Source organism: Muscardinus avellanarius, assembly GCF_963383645.1.
Source record: "Muscardinus avellanarius genome assembly, chromosome: 2".
In the NCBI taxonomy this organism is placed as follows: domain Eukaryota; kingdom Metazoa; phylum Chordata; class Mammalia; order Rodentia; family Gliridae; genus Muscardinus; species Muscardinus avellanarius.
Genome location: NC_137787.1, coordinates 120,796,209 through 120,817,152, shown reverse-complemented (window position 1 = coordinate 120,817,152; position 20,944 = coordinate 120,796,209).

Here is a 20,944-nt window from a genome sequence, read left to right as displayed (position 1 = left end):
GCTGCTGAGTTACGTCCACACAGTGACATCCACCTGCCCTCACCCAAGCGCTGACCACAGGAAAGCTGTGCACTGGCCGCAGGGAAGACCGGAGGGAGGAGCTGCACGGTGCTCATCTGCTCATGTCTGGTCCTCACTCAACAGCGTCCTGGGGTCAGAGTCCCATGAGCAACTTGAAGCAGAAAAATATCTCAGGAGAACAAGGGCCACCGGAAGGATAGGAATTCTCAGCAAGTATTCTGGAGGAGGATACTGCTTCAACTGTCTGAGGTAATTCAAAGGGCTGAGCAGAGCCAGGCGCAGTGATGCACACCTATAATCAGAGTACTGGTGAGGCTGAGGCAAGAGGATCGCAGGTTCAAGGACAGACTCAGCGTCTAGCGAGACCCTAAATAACCTATTAGGACCCTGTTGCCAAACAAAAAAAATGGGAAGAGCTAGGGGTGTCGCTTGAAGGTAGAACGCCCCTGGGTTCCATTCCCCAGTACAAAAACACATAGTACAACAATTATTCATACAAGACCAACTTACTTTCACATTACAGATGACAACAGGGTTGGTTCCTTTTATTGGAGCTAAATAACATCCCCAAAAGAATGTGCTTCTCCTATGTGGGGGAGCAATAACTCCCCAAAGTATTTGACTCCGTCTGACTGGATTCCAGCATCATACCTGATCTCTGATGGTCAGGAGATTCACCTTTAAGAAGGACAGAAGAATGCCACCCCGCATCAACCCTCCATCACCGTGGTCTTCATGCCACCAAGGCCTAATTTATTCTAGAGGATGAAAAAAGTCCACCCTGTACCAGTATTGGGCATGGCTTAGGAAGATTTGAGAAAGCTCTGATTATTAATAGATATATTTCAAAAATAATTGTGTCAAAATGGCAGACCTGGGGAAAGGAAGACTTGGTCTTGGTTTCGGTCAAGAAGCAAACAGCTATTAAAACTTAGATTGACTTAGCTAGAAGTAATTAGCAAGTCCATAGGAGAGGGGAGCTAGGACTTCTTCTTTCTAAAGACAGATCTACATAATAATCTAGCTGGGATGGGAGGAGGGGACTGACCTTTGTGAAAGACACCTTGGCAGGGGGAAGTACCTTACAGGGTAAGGGGAGGAACCTTACAGGGACGTTTACTGCGTCGAATTATGTAAACAAGATGGAGGTCATGGGTATAAAAAGTCCAGTCCACATGTTGTATCTTTGGTGGGGCATTCACTCGAAACCCCCCCCCTGTGGCATGAGGCTATATTTCTATCTATTTAATAAACTTCTTTAAGTTTTCAGCAAGAATTCAGGCTAATGTGTATTTATCCTTAGCTCAGGACAAGAACCCACAGTTTTTCAGTTTTTCGGTTTTTTGTTGTGGTTTGAGGGAAACTGTGTCCAGGACCCTAACAGGGGTCCCTGGGGTCAGTTTCCCCAAACCATAACGTATTCTCAGAACCGTAACACACCCTGCATCTGCTAGTAAGTTTTAATTCATCAACTTCAAGAAACACAGTCCACGCGCAACCTCTGATGACAACTGTTTAAAACGCTATAGAATTGAGCTGGACGGATGGTAAAGAAGGTTCTTTGCAAATATGATCTCTTTGTAATCAAGGCATATTTAAGCTTAACCTGTCTTTTTTTTTTTTTAAGGAGTAATAGAAAATTTGAGGTTGCAGTTTTCGGTTGTTTGGGGTTTCCTTTTTTGTGTGTAAAAAAGCAAGACAGCAGCATCTTCCATGGTGGGTGGTGATTCTGACTAGCACACTGAAACGTGGGAGTCTTTAACCAGAAATGTTCTAGCAGTTTCTGTACCTGAAATCGAGGCTGAAACAGGAAGCTTCTTTGGCAGCCAAAGAAGAAAACCATTCTCAATTAACTTTACTATGAGCTCTGAATGTGCCCCCGAGTGTTAACTGTCCCAGTCAGCACAGCATCCTCAGAGTCCTAGGTGCAAGTGAACTTTGCCCTGACAGTGAACTTTGCTCCCTCAGACCTGGCATTTGTATAATAATTCATGACAGCGTTCACTGAGCACTTTTATATGCATGATGCTACTTAAAGCTCAGACCATCCTGTGAAATAAGGAATAGAGTCTCCATTAGCCACTTACCATTTACCTAACATCCTGCAGTCTTTAAAATGAAGCCTGAACTCCACACCCCGGGCTCCTAACCACTGTTGGGTCCACCTCTCTCAGAGGTGGCCGCTGGTCTTTTCTCCATCCTGCAATAAAGGGCCCCGCACAGTAGTCCTGTCAAGAAGACTGTCTCTGTGGCTGCATTCAGCACACTTTTCCCACATGTGTCTCAAGGTGAGCCAGCTTCTGCAGGCCCTGATAAATAATGCTTTTGGACAGCGTGCCTCATCACGCTACAGGGGTGTCATCAAGGCGTAGAGCAGGGTCTCTCGGGTGGGGCTGAGATTCTGAATTTCTAAGAAGCTGGGGCAGAGCCTGAATGCTGCTGAGACCACACCTTCAGGACTGAGGGTTCAGGGGCAGGTGAAGTCAACTGTGCAGCTGAGTGTGGGATCTTAACACTAGGACAGGAACCGGGTGCACGGTATAGTTGAACAAGAAAACACAGTTGAACAATTCAGGAAAACTCTCCAAGGGCTATAATCTGTAACCTCCCACCACCACACTCTCTTTCCCCAGAATGGCCCTCCAGGAAGCTGTAATTTGTACCTGAAGAAACTTGAGGCCACACCCAAGGGCACACCTCTCAGGACTTGCACAAAGTGGGTGATTAATTAAGTAAACTCTTGCAGGCAATCCAAGGTCTGCTATAGACGGTCAGCAATATTGTAAAAGAATAAGGAAGTCATCAAAAGGTATTCCCGTTATGATGTTGTGGCGCAAGTGGAAAGAGATAGTGATAACATGATGTATCTGTAAAGAAATGCCAGAAAAAGCTACACCAATTGTTTGTACTGGGGAATTCAAACCAGGGGCATTCTGCTTATAAATGAATCCCAGACCTATTTTTATTATTATATTTTTTAAACAGGATCTCACTAAGTTGCTGAGGGCCTCACTAAGTTGCTGAGGCTGGCCTTAGACCTGTGACTCTGCTGTTCCAGCCTCCCAAGTACTGGGATTATAGATACATGTGCGCCACCACACCCAGCCGACACCAAAATTTTAGTGACATTTATTCAGGAACAGGATTTTAAAATGGTTTTATTCTTTTTGTTTATCTATATGTTGTAAAGTTTTCACAATAAATATGTGTTACTTTAAGGTAAAGAAAAAATATATTTTAAGCCAGGCGTGGTGGCATATGCCTATAATCCCAGCATTCAGGAGGCTGAGACGAGATGATCGCAGTTTGTGGACAGCCTCAGCTACTTAGTGAGGCCCTCCGCAACTTAGTGAGACCCCGTTTCAAAATGAAGAATAAAAAATAGGGCAGGGGTGTAGCTCAGGGGTCAAATGCCCCTGGGTTTCATCCCCAGACCTACAAAAAAAAAAAAAAAAAAAGAAAAAAATGTGGTTTTCTATATATATTTTAAATATACTTTTACTGGTGCATTATAGTCTCACATCATAGTGTAAATCATGTTGGTAGTGATATTCATGCACACAGCACTTGGTGGGCTTTTGCGTGGCTCCCTCCCCATTCCCAAGCACCCCTTCCCCATACAGGGTACTAAGACTGACATTGTCATTCTCACATATGTACATAAAGCCAATGGTAGTAATTCCTTCATTGATTCTCCCTCTACCCCCTCTGCTTCCCCTAGACCTCCTCCCTGGCTCCGCTGAGGTTTCTCCTCCATTGTCTGAAGCCCCTTTGCTATCCCCATTACTCCCCAGCTTCCTCGTATTAGAGAAAACACATGACCCCGCTATCTGTAACGGGCTAATCCCAATTTAACATAATGTTCTCCAGGTCCATACATTTTTCTACAAATGACAATATTGTTCATCTTTATTGCTGAGTAGAATCTCATTGTGTGGATATCCTTTGATTTTGTAATCCATTCATCTACTGATAGACACCTAAGTTGGTTCTGTAATTTGGCTATTGTGAATTGAGCTGCTATGAACATGGATATTTATTACTACAACGTTCTGATTTCTGTCTCCTTGGAAAGATACCCAGGAATAGTCTAACTGAATCATATGGTGGATCCATTCCTAGTTTACTGAGGGACCACCACACTGATCTCCATAGTGGCTAAAGATAAACAACCCAATCAAGAAATGGGCAATTGAACTAAATAGACACTTGACAAGAGAAGAGATACAAATGACCAATAGGTACACAAAAAAATGTTCAATAACATTAGCAATCAGGGAGATGCAAATCACAACTGAGATTCCATCTCACCTCAATCAGAATGGTAATTATCAAGAAGTCCAACAACAATAAATGCTGGCAAGGATGTGGAGAAAACTGGAATTCTTCTACACTGTTGATGGGATTGCAGATTCGTCTATATGGTGTGGTGTGTGTGTGTGTGTGTGTGTGTGTGTGTGTGTGTGTGTGTGTAGTATTGGGAGTGAAACCCAGGGGCTTTTCTACCCCCGGGCTAAACTCCCAGACCTTTTTTATACTTTATTTGGAAACAGGGTCTCACTAAGTTGCTGAGAGCCTCACTAAGTAGCTGAGGCTGGCTTTCGAACCTGCGCGATCCTCCTGTCTCATCCTCCCAAGCACAGGGATTACAAGCATGCGCCACCATGCCTAGGTCTAGTCTACATGTAATTTTAAAGATTACTCTGCTCCAGTATTATCCCTGAATCTATGATGAGTCTCGGTGTCACCAAAGGTGGCCCAACCAAAAGGGTGAGCCTCCCAACAATGAAAAATTGAAAGTGACCTGAGCTGTCTGTAGAAGAGTCTTAGAGCCAGGATCTTAATCCACCCTCTAAAGGACCTGCAGGAGGTTCCCCCTGCAGGAAGCCTGGCAGGTACAGGACAAGTCAATAACTCAACAAGGGCGCCCTGGGACAGATCCAGAATGCTGCAAAAGTGTGTATCAGAGTCTCAGACACCCCTGCACTGAAGCCAAGGACTTAGGTAAACTAGCACATGGAGACACCTGAGACACACAGGTAGTGTAAGCTGGAGGAGAGGTGTCCCTATAAAACGGGGCTTTACAACATTGACCTGGACCCTCCCGACTCATCAGGACAGCTATAGGAATCCCTGGACTGCAGGCATTGAGAAGCCAGACAGCGATGCCATGTGGCTGTTTGCTTGCCTGGATTCTGAGCTCAAAAACAGCTCATCCTGCATCACAGAACACGATGAGAAAACAACTGACAGGTATACAGTGCTGGATGCTTCGACGTGTTTCCAGGAGCCCCCTTTTACTTCGTCTCCATTTAGTCTCCTGCAGCTCCACTCCACCTTGTGTGATGATTTCTACAAAGGGTATTTACCGCAAGCCAGGCACTGTGCTTGGCGTTGGGGATGTAAGACACTGCAGTTCCCAGCTTTGTCCACCTGGAACCTTCCAGCTTGTATCAATACAGGTTCATTGTTAAGGAAAGGAAAGTGAGAATCACTTCCATAGCTTGGATCTAGAATGCCCCCCAAACCATATGCTCAAGGCTTGGTCCCTGGCTTGGTGCTATTGGGAAGGGGTGGGCCCTTTAAGAATGGAGCCTACTGAGAGCTCTTCGGGTACCGGGGACCTGTCCTCCAAGGGCACGTGAGCACCAGCCCTTTCTTCTCTCTTTTGCTCTCTAGCTATAGAGTTAACAGCTTTGCTTAACAGCACATTTCTGCACGCGCTGCCTCCTCGCAAACCTAAAAGCAACAGAACCAACAGAGGGTGGCCCGGGCCTCCAACACTGAGCTGAATGAAGCAAGCCTTCTCACTTCTTGAGTTGGTCATCTCAAGTATTTGTTGTAGAAAGATAACTAACACACCCACCAGTCAGATGATATCGAGCCTGACTTTGAGCAGTGAGCTCCACGTTTCAAGAAGGCATTATGCTAGGTGTAGCGGCGCATGCCTATAGTCCTGGTACTTGGGAGGTTGAGAGAGGAGGATTGCAGTTTGAGGCCAGCCTCAGCAACTTATCGCGGCCCTCAATACCTTAGTGAGATCCTATTTCAAATTTAAAAAAAAATATCTGGGCATGGTGGCCCACGCTTATAATCCCAGCATTTGAGAGGCTAAGACGGAAGATCATAGTTCACAGACAGCCTCAGCTACTTAGTGAGGCCCTTTGCAACTCACTGAGACCCTGCTTCAAATTAAAGAATAAAAAAATAAATCTGGGGGTGTAGCTTGGAGGTAGAATGCTCCTGGGATCCATCCCACATACCACAAAAAAAATTTTTTTAATAAATTAAAAATAGGCCGGGCGTGGTGGCGCACGCTTGTAATCCCCACGCTTGGGAGGCGGAGACAGGAGGACCGCACAGGTTTGAAGCCAGCCTCACTGACTTAAGAGACCCTGTTTCCAAATAAAAAATATAAAAATAGGTCTGGGAGTGTAGCCCAAAGGCAGAGGGGCTCCATCCCTAGTAGCACCTAAAACAAAATTAAAAATAGAACTGAGAGTGTAGTTGGAGTTAGAAAGCCCCTGGATTTAATCCCCAGCACCAAAAACAAAAAGGCCTGTAAACCCAGTTTGGCCCTAAACACTGCATTCTATGCCACTGATACAAGAAAATTGAAAATGTTTGCTTAAAAAAGGAGACACAAAAGAAAACTGATTGCAACCTTTACCACATGCGCACTGCCTGGAGACAACACTTGGGAACCTGTCCCCACACTCACACGTGTCTGTTCCACGAGCTCCCTCTTTAATTCCAGAACATTCCCTGGGCTTCCATGGCTGATGACTCTAAAGCTTCACCACTCAAGCTCTTCCACAGACCCAGCCCACACGACAGGGACAGGAACACTTTGTCTCCTTCTTCACAGAGACTAGCGAAGGAGCGGCGTGCAGGTGCCTGAACTTACTGTATCACCGCTCCCCACTCAGCCAGACCATGAGGCCATCTTCCATACGTGGTCTTATGTGCTAGGAGCTTGGTCCCCAATGAGGTGCTGTTGAGAGGCGGCCTTAAAGACGCGGGGGACGTAATTAGGTCATAGGGGCGATTGCACTAAGAAGAGATTAAGATTTGGTTCCTACAAGAATCAGTTGTAGGAAAACGCGGCCACACTACATGCTTGGCCCCTTCTGCACGAAGACAGATCTTTTTCCATTTCTCTACCACACTGTGACACTCACCAGGATGCCAGAACCCTGCTATTTAGAAACTCCAGCCACCAGAATCGTCAGCCCAAAAAAAACCCCTTGACTTTATTAAGCCCCAACGTGGATATTCTGTGATAGCAACACAAAGCAAACTAATACAACACATCTTCTGACCTTCGGGGAGGATGGTTTCTCGCCTGTGTCCGACGTCAGCTTGTCCACCCGTGCTCTGGAGCTCCTGCCGCTGCTCATCCTGAAGCTGGTCAAGCCGGCCCTGCCACAACCACGCTTCTTTATTTTTACTGAAATCTTCTTTCCTTCCATCAAGTCCTATTTCACCCCTGCCTGCCCAATTATGAGGTCGAACACCAAGTCCTAAAAATCCTCCTTCACGCATCCAAACCCTTTCGACTGGTGACCAAGCGCTTCTGCCTATCCACCCCACAACTTTATCTTAGTGCGAACCCTCATTATCTGTCGCCTGAACTTTCACAATGGGCTAAAACGTCTTTCTGGCCTCCTCTCATGTAGTTAGAATATATATCTTCTAACTATTCTTCAGAGTAGAATTCCCTAATTCACAATAGCCTAAAGGTAGAAGCAACTCATATGTTTGTTGTTGGATAAAGTGCCATACGACAGAATATTATTCAGCCTTAAAAAGAATTTCTTCTTTTTTTTTTTTGCAGGTCTAGGAAAGGAACCAGGGGAATTTGACTTCTGAGCTACACCCTTGCCCTACTTTTTATTTTTTATTTTGCACCCCTGCCCTACTTTTTATTTTTTATTTTGAAACAGGATCTACTAAGTTGCAGAGGGCCTCATTAAGTAGCTGAGGCTGGCTGCAAACCATGATCCTCCGGTCTCAGCCTCCCAAATGCTGGGATTACAAGCGTGCGCCACCACGCCCAGCTCCCTTAAAAAGAATTTCTAATGTATGATGCAACACCAATGCACCTTGAGTGCCTTAGGCCAAGTGAAACAAGCCAAACACAAAAGGGCAAATACTGCATGATTCCATTCATATAAAGTACCTAGAGGGGTCATAGAGACCCACAGAAACAAAGAGTAGAATGTCAGTTTTAAGAGACAGGAGACCCAGGCATAGTGGTGCATACCTGTAATTCCAGTGCTTGGGAGGCCCACAGGAGGATCACAGGTTCAAGGTCAACCTCAGCAACTTAGTGAGACCCTGTTTCAAAATAAAAATAATAAAAAGAGCTGAGGGTGTAGCTCAGAGGTAACTGCCACTAGGTTTAATCTTCTGTATTAAAATTAATTAGAAGAAAAATAAGAAAATGAGCTGGAGGGGTAGCTCAGTCAGTAGTAGAATGCCCCTGTATACACAATCCTTAGTGCGAAAATAAATAAATAAATAAATAAATAATAAATAAATAATAGCATGACATCCCTGCACAGCAAAGAAAACAACCAAGACCATGAAGAAAGAGCCCACAGAATGGGCCTCTGATAGAAGACTAGTATCTAGGGTATATAAAGAGCTCAAAAAATGGACATCTAATTCTTTAAGAGATGCCCACTACATGTCCTGTGTATGGCGCCCAAGTCCCCACCACCTTGGCCCCCTACATTCTCTTTCCTCTTCAGTGTGACTCCCTCTTAAGCCGTGATTTCCAGGAGATCTGAAACTCCACGGGGAGTCTTGTCCCTGACACACCTTGTAAACAGTCTGTAGGAGTCCCTGATGCAGAAGGCACTCCTGCATGGAAGGCCAGGCTGAACTGCTCCTGAGGTCCAGAGAAGACTCCTACGCATCCACTCTTAGAGTCCACCCTAATCATGCACGGGCCACTGCACGTTGGCTTCAGACAAAAAAACAAAACCTACCCCCGGCCATGGCCTCCACCACACAGACTGACAGCCAGTGCAGCCTTCCTCATCCCCAGACACAAGTTCAAATGAATACCGCAATTTATTGAAGAGCTGCATTGCCTTGCTGCAGGCGTTGAGGGTGCAGGGGCAGGCAAACCCTCCCGGGCTCTGCCCTGGCCCGACAGGTGCTCAAGCACAGCTGGGGCCCTGCCAGGCCAGTGACTACCCAAGCTTAACTATGGCGCTCTGAACACACGGAACACACCGTGGCATCCAGAGAAGCTCAGCTCCTGAGCACACCAACTAATTGCTTCAATGGAGTCACTCTGATGACAAGGTTATCAGTGGCCAATTGTGCATGTAAAAGGATCTCCGGTTCCAGCTTTGAAGGAAGATTCCCCACCCCACCCCCACCCCTGATACTTAAACCTCTCCTCTGACATCACCTTGAACCACAGGTAAGGCTAAGGTTTCCATCTCCCCCACCCCCACCCCACCCTCTTCTCAGGACCTGCTAAGCCTCAGGAAGAATGCCTCAGTAAACATCGTTTTCTGTTTAAACATGTTAATAATTGCCGAATTTGGTTCAGGGGAATGTTTTATTATAATGGCCGTTAACAGGAAGGTCTCCAGCTGTCAAATCACTTCACACACTTCATACAGAGAAAAGTCGAGGTTCCAAGGGTGGTCCCCGTACATCTCTGAGGATTAGCAGTCTAAACAGACAGGAAGAAAATTGTCCAGAAGAGAGAAGGGAGGGAAGGGGAGAGGGGACGAGAGCATGGAGTTCAGGAGGAAACAAAGAGAATTTTGATTGAAGACAGGTGAGACCTCTTTCTTCCCGCCTTCTGTGTCCACAAGTTCCTGGAGATCTGTTCACTCGGTCTGGTTCAGAAGGCCTGGGCAGGGCCCGACGGGCTCCCAGCTCAGGCTGCGGATGGGAGGATCACACTTTGAATGGTGAAGTCCTACAACAAGCAAAGCTTTCCAGGTACATTAATAAGCATTGGTGCATTCATCCTTTTAAAAAGAAATAATCAAACCAAGCGCTTGCCTGCAATCCTTGGGGGGCCGAGACAGGAGGATTGCAGATTGGAGACTAATCTCAACAACTTACCCAAACCCTCAGCAACTTAGAGAGATCCTGTCTCTAAATTTCAAAGAGAGGAAAGAGTGCTGGAGGTGTAGCTCAGTGGTAGAGTGCCCCTTGGCAACACACATACTTTTTTGTTTTGAAAAACTTTGGGGAAAAGTATTTTATACATTCATTTCCTCTGTTGGGGCTGTCCAATATAGGATCCAAGTCCCAAATCTCTAATGAGCCATTTAATGGGAGGGGGGGGTGATTTGGTAACAGGTGCAGGAGACTCACATTGAGAGAAGAATCAAGCTTTGTGTCCAAACACAGTAAGAAATTAAGAAATACCTTCTTAGGCTTGCTCCGATCTTCTCTACCTAGCCTGACAAAGTTTTGAAAGTGGGAACGTTCCTCGACTTTCAAATTAGATGAACGCCTAAAATGATGTAAGTTCAACCTTTATGCTCCACAGCCACCGGGAAATGTCTCATTAGAAGATTCCTGTTGTAAATATTTACATATTTCGCAAAATATTTACATATTTTGTGAAATAAATAATCGCATTCTCAATTTACCTTCATGTAAATCTGGGTTGGATGTGCTTGCGTGGGGGGGAAAAAAAAAGAAAAAGAAATCCCTTTTTTTCTACAAAATATTCAAGATATTTTTGACTCTCCCGGAGCTAAGATTCCACTAAATCCAGACATTTTATTCCCCCAAGAATTTGGCTGGTGCTGCCTGAGCCCCTCCACACCCTCCTCCTCGCCTCCTCTGCACCCTCCTCCTACTGAAATGATGAGACACCTAAGGTAAAGGGCGTCTGTGCCAGCATTCCCCTCTGACACGGGATGAAATATCCCTGTGCACAGCGCAGTCGTCCACACCCGGCTGCAAGTGCAGCTGGTGCCGGAGACCTGGTCCTGTGTCTGATGCCGCACTAGTGGTCCCTGCCCACTCCCTCCAGCTCCCTGGGGGCTCTTCACCTGCGGGGCTCCCCAGACCGCAGGGTTGGAGCCAGACCCCCTGGAGCAGCGACAGCCAGATCTCGGGCCCAGCCCAGGGCACAGCTAATGAGCCCAGGAGCGCGCACCTATTGTTCTACCTTCGGCGGGAATCCGATCGCGCCCAACTGGAGCCCACCAGGCAGGGCGCACACATTCCCCAGATCTGGGCTGCCTGCCAGCCCAGCCCCGCCTGGAAGCTCCCGGCCCTGAAACCCAAACCGGGGCCATTAGCCAGGGAGCCCTGCCCGGTCACGCGCTGGCGCAGGCGCAGGCAAGAAACACCCAGGGCGGGCCTCCCCAGCTTAGCCCCTGTGGTCTCAGTACTCGGGAGGCTGAGGCAAGAGGATCGCAGGTTCGAGGCCAGCCGCAATAATTTAGAGAAACCGTTTCAAAGTAAAAATAAAATAAAGACCGGGTGTCGGCCTTTATTTAGGCATTTGGGAGGCTGAGACCGGAGGATCACAGTTCACATGCAGCCTCAGGTACTTAGCGAGGCCCTTGGCAACTCAGTGAGATCCTGTTTCACAAAAAAGACTAAAAACTAGGGTTGGGGTTGTAGCTCTGAGGCACAACGCCCCTGGGTTCCATCCCTGGTACAATATAAGTAAATAAATAAAACAAAATTGGGCTGGGGGGTAACTCAGGGTTAGAATATCCTTGGGTGTAATTCCCAGTACTACTACTACTACTACTACTACTACTACTACTACTACACACACACACACACACACACACTAAAAAAAGGTTGCACTTGAGTTTGCTGGATGGAGAGCTTTTTTTCTCCCATGGATGATTTTCTGAGTATCTGACCTCTAGACCCAGGTAGCAATAATTCTGACTATTTGGGGGAAACGAGTTTCTGTTAATGTTAAATCTTATCTAGTGGTGTTTCTGTAATACACTTTAGCAGAGACCTTGGTAACTACTGGAGATACCAGGAAAGCCCCTGAGCTTTGCATTTAAAAGTCACACGTAGAGCCTGGCGTGGTGGCGCACGCTTGTAATCCCCACGCTTGGGAGGCTGAGACAGGAGGATCGCGCAGGTTCGAGTTCGAAGCCAGCCTCAGCTACTTAGTGAGACCCTGTTTCTAAATAAAATAGAAAATAGGTCTGGGAGTATAGCCCGGAGTTAGAAAGCCTCTGGGTTCCACCCCCAGTAACACCAAAAAATAAAAAATAAAAGTCACACCTATAAATCCAGTACTTGGGAGGCTGAGACAGGAGGAAAGCAGGTTCAAGGGTCTTGTTCAGCAACTTAGTGAGACCCTATTTCAAAATAAATAAAATAAAATAGGACTAGGGGTGTAGCTCAAATGTAGGGTGCCCCTGGGTTCAATCACCAGTACCAAAAAGTAAAAATTAAGAATAAAAAGTAAAGAAAGAGAAAAAAGGAAGATGTTAAGAAGACCATAAAATTAAAACAGGTGACTCACTAGAAGGCCCCAAAATGTGTCATTTCCTCCATTTTACAATAATGATTTCCCCTCTCTTTCTTTCTTAGCTCGCTCTCTCTCTCTCTCTCTCTCTCTCTCTCTCTCTCTCTCTCTCTCTGAATTTCACTGAACCAAGACTAAAAGGAAATGGGGTCACCCCATCTGTGACCTCAGTTACCCTCTAAAGGAGTTCTGTCCACCTGTTGCCAGGCTCCCGCCATCTTCTAGGGGCATCAGACGCTCCTCCCCAACTCCTCTGCAGCTCTTCTCTCTCCACTTCTTGGCTTCCCACACTCACCTGGGTTTTAAGCCAACACCTCAGACTCAGTGTGTCTGAAACTGACTCAGCGTATCCTGCCCACAGACCCACTCCTTCTACTTACCGTCTTCTCTGGATGGTGTTGCGAACCCCCAGTCTCATGGGCTTCACACCCAGCACCCTGGTCACTCCAGCTCTCTCCATTCCCACAGCTGGTGTTCTTTAGTAGCGTGCATTCTCCCTCTTTCCCTCCTCCCATCCGCTGTCTCCACTGTCTCTTCCCAACAGATCCTTCTATAGCTAGACTAGGCTAGTGGGTAGATCGACTGATCCCTTCTAGGAGTCAGAACTCCCTAAGGCAGAATTGAACCTTAGAATGCATCCTACAAACCTCACTGGTGGTATAGATGAAGGAAGGAACAGGCGCCTGGGAGGTGGCCTCACTGGGGTGTGTGAAGGTCATCATGTCCCGCCCACCTGCCCTGGACTCGGTGCTGATGTAGAACTCAATATTGCCATCGAGGCACTCCATGCCACAGCAGTCCGCTCGCTGAACTGCGCCATCCTTTGCCTGTCTCCAAGTGTTACGTTGCTCACTTCACTTCTGGGCCCTGGATTAATTCCTCCCAGCATTCCTTTCCCCTTCCTCTCTGGTCAAGGCACATCTCAGGTCCCACACCTCTGAGTAACTCACTCTGATTCTCCCCTACAATGCTACATGGCTCTTTCTTCCGTTTTCTAAGCCCCTGGAGCCCTTCCCAAGACTTCTCCAGGAGCATGAAGTTTCCCTGGGTTCAATTCATAGAACCCAAAGGAGAGAATAATAAAAAGTATTTCCTTGCATCACAGTTGTCTGTTCTTCGTGCCCCTGCAGACTGCTCTACTCATTGTTTTTCACCCTTTACAGGATCTATCAGTATGTCCTACATACGGAATAGTGGCCTGCATTGCACTGCATGGCTCTATTAAATACTCAGCAACACAGAAGCTGGTGATGGTGCCACTCTGGCCCCACTGCAGAAACGATCCAGGGAGCAGGAAGGAGGAAAGGGGTTAGAACACCATCGCATGAACCTCAGGAACTCTCCTGATGGCAGAACTGACAGAAAAGTGAGCACCCCAACAGCACGCCTCATTTCGCTTAGCTTCATTGGAAAGCCCTCAGCACACCGGCCCCCCAGCACGGCCATGTGAAACCAGTACCGCTCGCCCCGCTGGTGCAAAGGACAAGAGCCAAGTGCAAGGGAATCCGCCCTGCGCCACGTGCATGCTTCTAAATGTCCGTCCTTTCTTCTTCTTTTTATTTGGGGGAAGGGGCAGGAAACAGGGACAGGTAATAGTGATTGAACCCAGAATTTATATTAATTCTTTAAAAATTTAGTAGAATTCAGCAGTAAAATCATCCTGTCCTCAGCTTTTTTGTTGTTATTGAGAGACTTGATTGCTGATGCAGTCTCGTTACTCATTATTAAGGTTTTCTGTGTCTTCGTGGTTTAGTCTTCCAGTCTGTTGGCATATAATTGTTTATAATAATGTTTAATATTTTATGATACTAGCTGTCTTCTTTTTCATTTCTGATTTTACTTATGAGTCTTCTCTCTTTTCACTAAATCAGCTAAAGTTTTGTCAATTTTGTTTATCTTTTTTAAAAACAACTCTGAGCCAGGCGTGGTGGCGCACGCCTGTAATCCCAGCATTCAGGAGGCTGAGAATGGAGGACTGCAGTTCAAAGACAGCCTCAAATACTCAAAAACCTCTGCAATTTAGTGAGACCCTGTTTCAAAATAAAGAATAAAAAGTAGGGCAGGGGGTATAGCTGGGAGGTCGAATGTCCCTGGGTTCCATCCCCAGACACACACACACACACACACACAAAAAAAAAAAAAAAAAAAAAACCTCTGTTTCATTGATATTGTGTATTTTTTGTCTCTATCTCATTAATTTCTGCTCTGATATTTTTGTTTCTTTTCTTCTATTAATTTTGGGTTTTCTTGATTTTATGTTTCTTAAGCTTCATTGGAACACTGTTTATTTAAAATATTTTTTGTTTTTGTTTTTAAATTTTATTTTTTATTATTTTTAATAAATTTTTATTGGTGGATTGTAGTCATACATCTCAATGGGGAAAAAAAAACTTCCCATCACTCAATCAGCCCTTACCCAATCCCTAACCCCCTCCCTCCTGCCCATGCTTGGCTTCCTGATTGACTTTGATATGTTTAAGTACATCATGTGCTTTAAAGAGTTTCCCTTATATCCCTCTTATCTCCTCATTGCTGTCCTATATGGTCCCTTCTTCATCTAGAGTTCCTCCTCTTACCCATTTCTCCCTAATATTTTGCACATTAAGAAAAGCATCTGATTCCTTTTTTTGTGACATTTCACTATAAATGCCATAATTTTGTTCTCCCTTATGGCTGAGCAAAATCCCATTGTGTTCATATCCCATAGTTTTGAAAGCCACTCATTCGATGAAGGACATCTTGGCTGATCCCACAATTTGACAATGATCAACTGTGCAGCTATGAACATGGTTGCTCATGCATTAGTTTGGTATTTTGGTAGATACCCAGAGGTGGTATTGCTGGATCATATGGTAAGTTTGTTTTCCTTCTTCTGAGGATCTTCTTTACTGTTCTCCAAAGTAGTTGCACCAGCTTGCAATCCCACCAACAATGTATTAGAGATTCTATTTCTCCACACTTATTCCCACTTAAAGAAAACCTAAAAGCCAAAAGGTGAGTAACTTTGACAGGATAATCCACTCACAACCAATTTTTTTTTTTTAAATAGAAGTCACTTGGGTCAAGAAATCTGCTGAGAGATTAGGTGACGCAGCGGCAGCTTCTATTGCTTCCTGGCCACACAGTTGAAGACTTGCTGGCCCTTTGCTGTGAAGCAGGCCCCAGTTCCAGGCCTGCCGCACAACAGGCTCCAGGCCCGGCCTCGCTGGCTCCAGACCCGGCCTCGCTGCCCGGCAGGCTTTGGTTACTGTCACTGTGGACATGATGTTTACAGAGGTTCCTATTTTCATACATATATATATATATATATATATATATATATATATATATATTTTTTTTTTTTTTTAAGTAGGAGAAAATAGCATGTGTCATTTGCCAAAGCTGAGAGCCCAATTCCCTAGCAGCAATGGATTTTATCTCCCCACTGAAAGTGGAGGCTCACACCCTCACCATGGACAGCGGGATCCACTGCTCCAAGCACACCCTGACCCCCAGCGCAGCACAGAGGAGCACAGCAGCCTGGAGCTGAGGTCTCCCAGGACCTCCAGTGCAGTGAATCTGCCCAGCAATATGTGCAGGGCTCCCTTCCACTTGTCCTGGACATTTTTCTTACATGGTACGTCATCCAGAATTCCTGTACATGTGCGGCAATGGAGGTCTACTTTTGGGGAGATTTTTTTTTTTTTGCAGGTCTGGGGTTGGAACCTAGAACATCTGACCTCCAAGCTACTACCCCTACCCAATTTTTTATTCTTTATTTTGAAACAGGGTCCCACTGAGTTGCGGAGGGCCTCACTAAGTAGCTGAGGCTGTCCGTGAACCGCAATCCTCCGGTCTCAGCCTCCCAAATGCTGGGATTACAAGCATGCGCCACCACCCCCGGCTCTGGGAGAGGGGGATATTTTCAAAAATTCAAGGTAGATGCCGGGCGTGGTGGCACATGCTTGTAATCCTAGCATTTGGGAGGCTGAGACCGGAAGATTGTGGTTCCTGGACAGCCTCAGCTACTTAGTGAGGCCCTTTGCAACTTAGTGAGACCCAGTTTCAAAATAAAGAATAAAAAATAGGACAGAGGGTGTAGCTTGGAGGTCAAATGCCCCTGGGTTCCATCCCCAGACCTGTAAAAAAAAAAAAAAAAAAAAAATTCAAGGTGGATTGGATTGGATCTGTCTGCCTCTCCCGAATACTGGCCACTGCCGCTACCACCATTTTGGTCCGTCTCGGCAAAACTTTTTCTTACATAGTATGTTGTTCAGAGTTCCTGAGCATGTGGGGCAGAAATAGCCTACTTTGGGAGAGATTTCTTCAAAAATTCAAGTTGGATTTGGTTAAATCTGTCTGCCTCTCCTGAATACTGGCCGTCGCTGCTGCCTTCTTGGTCTCTCCTAGAGTATGTTGTTGTTAAGTATTCCTGTGCATGGGTGGCAGGAACAGTCTGCTTTCTGATCTCTTCTGGGGTATCCCTCCAAAAATCACTTTTCTTACAGTGGTGGGCACCGCGCTGCAGTCTTGCCTCTAATGCCGCCATTTTCCACTCTTTCTCCTATATTTCAGATAGGATGTAATGACTGGATATGTTTCTGTGTTGTCCCATTCAGCTATTAAATCAAAATCTGTTGTCCAGGGTTTCTCAGGGTGATACATGTCCTATTCAGCCAGTAGTAACCATCACCGCTGTGGTGTTGGTCACTGCTGCAGCTGCAACTGCAGCCGCCGCCATCTTCCTCCCTCTTCAATATTTTTTAATAAAAGAAAACAGTACGTGTCTTTTGCAGGAGTTGGGGGCCCAAGTACTTAGCAGCCTTTTCCCTTCTCTTCTTCTTTTGAAATACACGTAATTCAAAAATATGTTCACTTAAGAGTTTCCTGTAAGTCTTGGGGGCTTTCCTCGTATAAACCCATCCTGAGTCTCTGTGTCCACAGTTTTCCACTCCGCCCACAATGTGCTTCATTGCTCTCCCCAGATATTCCAGCTGGAGAGCACTTGTTTATCCTTTGTTTTGGTTCTTTGTGGGAAGAAAGCATACCCTGTGCCTCTCATCTGCCATACGGCCAAAAGTCAGTTTCAGGTCTTCATTTAGTTTTCAACCTATCTAGGGTTGGTTTTTGTTTGTTTGTTTTTGTTGTTGTGTTGTTTGGGATGGCATAAGATAAGGGTATAGTTCCATTCTTTAGCATGTGCTTATCAAGCTTCCCGACCACAATTTTACTGGAGAGACCATGCTTTTTCTTTTGTGTATTTCCGGGCACTCTTGTCAAACATTAGATGACCATATATGCGTGAGTTTATTTATGGACTCTGTTCTGTCTTATTGTTCTATGTGTCTGTTTTTATGCCAGGACCATACTGTCTTGATTACTAGCACTTAAGAATAAAATTTGAAATGAGGAAATATGATGCCTCCGACTTTCTTCTTCTTCAGATTGTTTTGGTTATCTGGGGTCCTACTGTGGTTCCATACAAATTTTAGAATTGCTTTGTCTATTTCTGTGAAAAAGCCATTGGAATTTTGATAAGGATTGTGTTGCATTTGTAGATCTTTCTGGATGGCAAGAATATAACAATATTAATTCTTCTAACCCAGGTAAAAGGACTATCTTGACACTTATTTATGCCTTCTTCTGTTTTTTTTTCTCAATATTTATGATTTTTAACGTACAGGTCTTTCACCTCCTTGGTTAATGTTATTCCTAAAATGGGATCCTTTTTGATGCTATTATAATTGGGATTGTTATTTTTATTTTATTTTCAGATAGATAGTTTACTGTAGGTGTAAAGAACTACTGATTTTTGTATATTAATGTTGTATCCCACAACTTACTAAATTCATTTATTAACTTTAGCAATGTTTTGTGAAGTTTTTAAGATTCTCTACTTAGAGGATTGTGTCATGGCAAACAGAGGTCATTTTACCTCTTTCTTCATCATTTTAATGCCTTTTCCTTCCTCTTCTGTGTAATTGCTCTGGCTAGGATTCCCTACTAAGTTGAATAGAGGCAGTAAGAGTGGAAATATTTTCCTTGAACCAGAGCATAGAAGAACAGCTTTTGGTTTCTCTCTATCAACTATGAAAGCAGTGGGCTTTTCATAAATGGTCTTTATTGCATTGAGTAAGTTCCTTCTATTCCTATTTTGTTGAGAATTTTCATCATGAATAAATTTCTCAGAAAATTGATAATGGGTCCACCATATGATCCAGCTATACCACTCCTGGCATATTTCCAAAGGAACTAAAAACAGAAAATCATAGTAATATATGCATATTCATAGTAGCACAATTCACAATAGCCAGATTATGGAGACAATCTCAGTGTCCATCAAGAGATGAATGGATTACAAAAGTATGATATATGCACACAATGAAATTCTACTCAGCAATAACAAAGAACAAAATAATGTCATTGGCAGCAAAATGGATAAACCTGAAGAACATTATGTTAATTGAGATTAGCTAGTCACAGAAAGTGAAGGGTCATATGTTTTCTCTAATATGTGGAAGCTAGCCAGGCATGGTGGTGCACACTTGTAATCCCAGCACTTGGGAGGCTGAGACAGGAGGATTGCACGGGTTTGAAGCCAGCCTCAGCTATTGAGTGAGGCTCTCAGCAACTTAGTGAGACCCCATTTCCAAATAAAGTATAAAATAGGACTGGGAGTATAGTCCGGAGGTAGAAAGCCCCTGGGTTCCACCCCCACCCAGTACCACAAAAAACAATAATAATAATAATAATAATAATAATAATAATAATTAATAATAATAATAATAATAATAATAATATGTGGAAGCTAAAAGAATAATCAGGGTACCAGAGAGAGTCCATAGAATGGAGGAGAAACTTCAGTGATTTCAGAAAGGTGGTCTAGGGGAAGAGGAGAGGAAGGAGGCTCAATGAAAGAGTCGATTTCATTGACATTGTATACATATGTGAGAATACCAATGTCAATCTCAGTACCCTGAATGGAGAAAGGGAGTAGAGAAGGAGCTGGGGGGAAGCCCACCACGTGCTAGGTGCATGTATGCCACCACCGTTATGATAGACATTATGATGTGAGAGTATAATGCACCAATGAAAGTATTCAAAATTGCCAGGTGTGGTGGCACACACTTATAATCCCAGTACTTAGAGCCGGGCGTGGTGGCGCACGCTTGTAATCCCCGCGCTTGGGAGGCGGAGACAGGAGGATCACATAGGTTCGAAGCCAGCCGTGCTGGCGTAAGAGACCCTGTTTCAAAAATATAAAATAGGTCTGGGAGAGTAGCCTGGAGGAAGAAGGGCTTCCAGGAACCCCAGTACCACCAAAAAAATAATAATAATAATAATCCCAGTACTTAGAAGGCTGAGACAGGAGGATTATAGGTTCGAAGCCAATCTCAGCTACTTACTGAGGTCCTCTGCAACTTAGTGAGAATCTACTTCAAAATAAAGAATAAAAAAATAGGACTGGGTTGTAGCTCAGAGGTAGCATGCCCCAGTTCAATCTCCTGTACCAAAAAAAAAAAAAAAAAAGCTGGGGGTATAGCTAAGAGGTAGAATGCTCCTGTGTTCAACCCCTGGTACTGAAAAAAAAAAGTATTAAAATTTTGAAAGTATCAATTCCTAGAAATATACATTCCACCAAAACTAAATAAAAAGAAACAGAAAATCTGAACAGACCAATAAAAAAAAATAAGATTGAATTAGTAATCAGACACTTTATGGAATTAATACAAATCCTTCTTAAACTCAAAAAAACAAAAAAGAACCACTTCTAAAGTCATTTTATAAGGCCAGAGTCCCTCTAATATCAAAACAAGATAAAAACACTACAGAAAACAAAACTAGAGACCGTTACCTTTGATTAATATAGATGCAAAATTCCTCAAGAAAGTCCTAGCAAGCCAACTCTAACAGCAGCACATCAAAAAGAATATACAGTGTACATAGTGGGCTGCATCCTGGGGATACAAGATGGGTTCAGCATGCACAAATCCACTGATGTGATATGGCACATTAACAGAATGAGAGGGGAAAACACGCGACCATATGATCATCTAAATAGATGCAGAAGACTCGTTTGACCAAAATATCCTCCAATTAACTAGTTAAATGCAATTACAGATAAAAATATAAACACCCTTTGTTCAAGCTCCAGGCATGCTTTGCCTTCGGTGAAGGGCTAGAACAGCAAGCAACAAAAGACACCAGTCAAATGAAGGAAGCTGCGAGGGTATTATATGGTGCTCTCAGTCTCACCTTTGGAAAGCTTTTCCAGTCAACAAAAGCATGTTTACTCCAAACCCTGTCCTAGTGCAAGCAGACACTGCGGTCTTGTGTGCCAGTTCCGGCTTCCTTCGCCCACTGTGGAGAATGCTTGACATCTGCCAGTGAGGGACAGTATGACCTTCGTTTACTTCAAGGTCAAAGGGGAAATGCATTTGTCAT